We start from the raw sequence: 5,230 nt of genomic DNA, 5'->3' as shown, positions 1-5,230 counted from the left end.
GTGAAGGCAATAACAAATAGGCCATAATTGATAATGATGACCCTCTCGAACCAGACTCTAATATCATGTTTGAATCTGGATATTATTGATAATGATGAATAAACGGACACTAATATATTTAAATAGAGTATTCTGACCTAATGAGCTTACTAAATGTCCAAACATAAATTACTAATAATATTAAAATAACAATAATAAATAATACTATAATAACAATGATAAAATTACTATTTATAACATAAACCAAAGAAAGTAATGCATATAGTTGCCTATGAATTAAAACAAAGTAGTGTTAATACTTAATTGAAGTACTTATTAGGTCATGAGATAGCAAAGCCACCGAATAGTATTCACTTGTGCCAAAGAAAGTATATTTTGCAATTACTTGATGACACTAACTTTCTTGGTGCAAAACCTATGGCAATATCAATGAAATCAAACTTACACTTCAATGAAAAACATGTCGAAAATTTTCCATAACCATCCTTATAAATAAGGTTAATTGGGTGCCTCGTGTATTTGATCATTTCTAGACCTTACATCAATTTTTCTCTCAACAAACTCGGTCAATTCATGTCCTAACCAAGAACAATACACCTTCAAGTTATTCATCATTTGTTACAATATTTGAAGGGCACACCAGGCTATGGAATTTTATTTTCTAGGAAAAAGAATTTGCAAATTTTAACATAAGAAAAAGTTAATTTGAGAAGTTGACAAGTTGCCAGAAGATCCACTTCAAGATTTTGCATATTGTTGGTACATTTCTACTTGCTTATAGATATAAAAAAAAGGAACAATACAGCGGCTAGATCATTTACAAAAGTAAAATATAGAGCAACTAGTAAACATTCAGTATTTTGCGTTATTATTATAATTTGTCAGCCTCTACCAACTGGCCCGTCTAGCTCAGTTGGTAGAGCGCAAGGCTCTTAACCTTGTGGTCGTGGGTTCGAGCCCCACGGTGGGCGATGTTTTGAATAATTATTTTTTTCAAAATGCTTGTTTTGGACGCTTTTACTCATTTTTTTTCTTACGATTTTAACTCCATGAGCAGTGATATTATAGGGGGGCATAAAATATTTGAATATATCTCAAAGGAAGTCTGCGCTTAATGTTAATAAAATATATAGTAAAGGAATTTGAAATTTAAGGCTTACTGTGAGTCAAATTCAAGATTCTTAGAGCAAATGATGATTGAATTTGAAACGTTTGGCCTTGGTAAGCAGACTTACTACCTAGGAATGGAATTTTAACTCAGCATCAACCTTTCCAGAAATCAACCTAAAACTTAAGAAAGATGAAAAATGAAGAACTAGTGGACTCAACTCTGTTCAAGCAGATTACAAAATCATTGAGATATATTTTTCATGGAAACTCACATGTTTATATGCAGTTGGAATTATCAGTAAGTTCATAAGTGCGCCTAGAGTTTCACATTTATTTGCAGTCAAAAGAATCATGAGGTACATCAAAGAAGCACTCAACTAAGGAGTGCTATTTGCTGTTGATTCAAGTCAGTTTAATGTGGATCTAGTTGGCTATTCACTTGCAGATTGGTGTGGAGATAATCAATATAGGAAAAACACCTCGGGCTATTTGTTCGAGTTCCACACTGCTCCAATATCCCGATGGTCTAAAAAGCAACCAATAGTTACTTTATATACTCGTGAGTTTGAATACATAGAAGGCACACTAGTTGTTTGTCAAGCAATATGACTAACCTCAGTTTTGAAGGAGTTCGAAATAGAAGTTAGAAGTCCTATAATCATGTTCTTAGACAACAAATTTGCAATTAAGTTGACAAAAAATCAGCTACTGCATGGAAGAAGTATGTATATTGAAGCAAGATTTCATTTTCTTAGGGAGAAGTCAACTATGAAGTGTTGAAAGTGGTACATTGCTCAACTAAAAAAAATCGATTGACAGAGTTATTCGCTAAAGCTGTTAAAATTGGCACATATGAAAAGCTTGGAAAGAAGATTGGATCTTATTTGCTGAAGTTGTCAAAATTGACACATTTGAAAAGCTTGAAAAGAAGATTGGTGTGATGTCTCAGGATAACTTAAATTATTAGAGGATGTTGAATTTTCTTGTAATCCAAGCTATCTTTTGAAAGTTAGTTAAGGCAGCTAGCTTTACGTTTTCGGTTGTGCCTGATATGGGACTTCTACTAGTTGTATAAGTAACTTTCATTTTGATCAACGCATTACACACATTCTCTCCATTATTCTTCCTTTCTTTTCACTGTCTAGCACTAACACAATGTGTGTTGATCATCTCTTTGTTAAGCATTTAGCATCAAACTAACATACAATACAAGAAGCTTTATAAGCAAAGCCTAGTGGTTTTCCATACAACTGTGTCTGATGACCATCAAAACCGAAAAAACTAAACATTCGTCTTCCTCAAAAGATGGATTTGAAAAACATTTGAAGATCAACTAGAATATCATTTCCATCTGATAATACATGCTTGCAGTTGCAGATTAACTAGAATGATAGTTTGATCAGACAAATAGCACTTGCAAATTCCATCCATCATCAATGATATTGATAGGACTGAGCAGTTGCAAATTCCATCCATCATCGATGGTACGACTTGATTGATCATCACCTGTGTAATACGTAACAGCATATATTTAACCTCCACATTCATAAAAGCATCATTAAACAACTAAAATTGTATTTAATCTAGTAATGATTTACCTGATTTGATTTCCTCATCAAGTGATTTTACTAATGCATCATATTCATTCTCTCTTATCTCAAGATTCTTCAGTTTTTCATCAAATTCATTCTGCATTGACTCAAGATCTTTCACTTCTCCTTCTAACTGTTCCTCTTTTGATTTTAGCATCTCCAACTGCTTCATTTTGAACTCCTTCACACGTTCTTTAAATTCCGCCTCTTTCGTTTCAAACTCCTTCACTCGGCCTTCAAAGTCCTTCTCTTTTGATTCAAATTCTCTCACTCTACCATTAAATTTCTCTTCCTTTGATTGAAACTCCTTCACCCGTTCTTCATGCTGCTTCAATTTTGATTCGAGTTCCTTCACTCGACTTTCGAAAAGCTTATGTTTTGAACTGAGTTCTTTCACCTGGGCTTCGAAATGCTCCATTTTTGTAAGGTACTCCTCGAAAGACATTACTGAAACTACGAAATTGTAGCAAGCATTAGCACATGACTTCAAATACCGGGAAGAAAACTAAAATTAAAGAACAACAAGATTCCCAAATCCAAACTAAGAAAGTTCTAGAATCTAGATAAATCATCAAGTCAAATACTAAACATCAACACTAGGGTTTCATTCCCAAATGAACGAAAAATGAAAACAATATCATGCATATATGCATGCATGATTCATTTTTCAGTTGATTTCACATGGCATGAAAATGTTGAGTAGTGGAAACAAAACGACTTCGAATCGATTTTTGTAAAGCGAAAAGAGAGAGAAATACCTGTAGAAGCGAGGTAACTAGTAATGTGAATTTGAAAAGAGAATAGAAGAAGTTTATAGGATTTTATTGGCATTGGGAGAGTCAAGTGAGAAATTAATTTGAGAGGTTTGTTTGTGTGCGCGACTGGACGACTGGGCTCCACTCCAAAAAGCCAATTGCGACCCTTCCAGATTACTCTCTCATCAGTAAACTTACACAGATTATAGGGGTAAAACCGTAAAAGCAAAGGGTCCAACAAATTTCTTTTTCTAGTGTCAAAATCATTTGGAATCATCGTTAGTGTAACAGTTATTATAAACGGCCGACTATCCCTTGTACTCTGCACTCTGAATCCAAAATCTCCTTGTGTAAGTAATAAGATATATATTATAATTTTGAGGCTATATTTGAATTATTTAAAGTTAACCGAGTAAGAGGGAATTTAATTAAACTAAATATAAATTGCATTCTATTCTTTAGGGCTGCTAGGGGTGTGCATGGTTGGTTATTTTCAAAAACCAAACCATAACCATTTTAAAACCATTTAAATGGTTTGGATTTATAACCATAACCACATTCTAATTAAAACTGGTTATAAAACCGGTTATAAATTTGGTTATGATTATATAACCGGTTTTTTAAAAAAATCCAGTTTTGAAAATTATTTTTTCCGAAAATATTTTTTTTTCAAAAAAAATTTAATATTTTGAGAATTAAAATATTTGGATTTGGATAATAACCGGATTATAACCGAATCCAAAATAATTTAACCGGTTAATAACCATTTAATTATATCCGGATTATATGAATGGATAACCAACCCATTAATAACTAAACCGGTTAATAACCATTCAATTATATCCGGATATTTAAAAGTGGTTTAGGTTTGGTTATGGATTTGGACATCAAAACCGGATATTTTGCACACCCCTAAGGGCTGCGTCCAAGGTGGAGCACCATTTAAGTGTTTTATGGTGGACCATGATTACTATCCGTTGTATTATGTTGTTTTATAAAATCTTATAGTATATCTATTACACGGATTCAGATCGTCTTCTTTTTTCTCTCCATCCCGCCCTCTATTCTGCTCCAATATCCACCACTCATTCTTTTTCATTACAATTTTTTAATAGTTATTTCCTTCTTTTAAAATTCCTTGGCCGTTGGATGAGAGGCAGGATCAATGGCAGAATATAAAATGCTGGAGAGGATCCGTGCTCCTATTACACTGAATAATTATTTTCTCTCCTCCAATTGTGTAGTTTATGAAAAACACGCTTTTTTCATCAAATATCTTTACCATCCTCTATCTAAGTTATATGTCTTCTTATGATTCCCACAAATTTGTACCTTTGAAAAGCTTCACTATAATAACATTCATGCATGTTTGATTATGAATATAATCAAGCAGATCGCTCACCAAGGCATCCATGTTTTTGAATCCACAAGGAGTCGAAGAAGATAACATACGGGTGGTCTCCATGGATCTTGAGACAATCAAATCTGATGAAGGAAGTTGTGTGTGATACATTTCGGTTTCGAGTTTTGTAAGTGCCAAAGGGAGTGGTTTTTTTCGGAAAAATGGATGTGAATCGAAAATGGCGGAGATGGCGGTTCTGCCTTGATTGAACAAATACGACGGCGGGATAGGCTCATAGACATAGTTAGTGGTCACTATGACCGAACAAAAACAATTGAAAAGATGTGATTTTTACAAACTTGAATAGTACCAATTTATACAAATTTGAAGATAGAATCAATGTCAATACAAATAAAGGCATTAAGAGATTG

General features: G+C 33.4%; 1 non-coding gene across 1 annotated transcript; it reads left to right on the top strand.

Annotated features, from left to right (window-relative positions):
• The first annotated feature begins 898 nt into the window (after positions 1-898).
• Positions 899-971, top strand: TRNAK-CUU (transfer RNA lysine (anticodon CUU)). The gene has a single exon. It is a non-coding gene; the product is annotated as a tRNA-Lys (tRNA).
• Positions 972-5,230: the final 4,259 nt, after the last annotated feature.

This window comes from Vicia villosa, unplaced genomic scaffold (assembly GCF_029867415.1).
Source record: "Vicia villosa cultivar HV-30 ecotype Madison, WI unplaced genomic scaffold, Vvil1.0 ctg.000320F_1_1, whole genome shotgun sequence".
Classification (NCBI taxonomy): domain Eukaryota; kingdom Viridiplantae; phylum Streptophyta; class Magnoliopsida; order Fabales; family Fabaceae; genus Vicia; species Vicia villosa.
The sequence above is the reverse complement of the archived record's forward strand: the minus strand, read 5'-3'. Positions and strand labels throughout refer to the sequence as shown.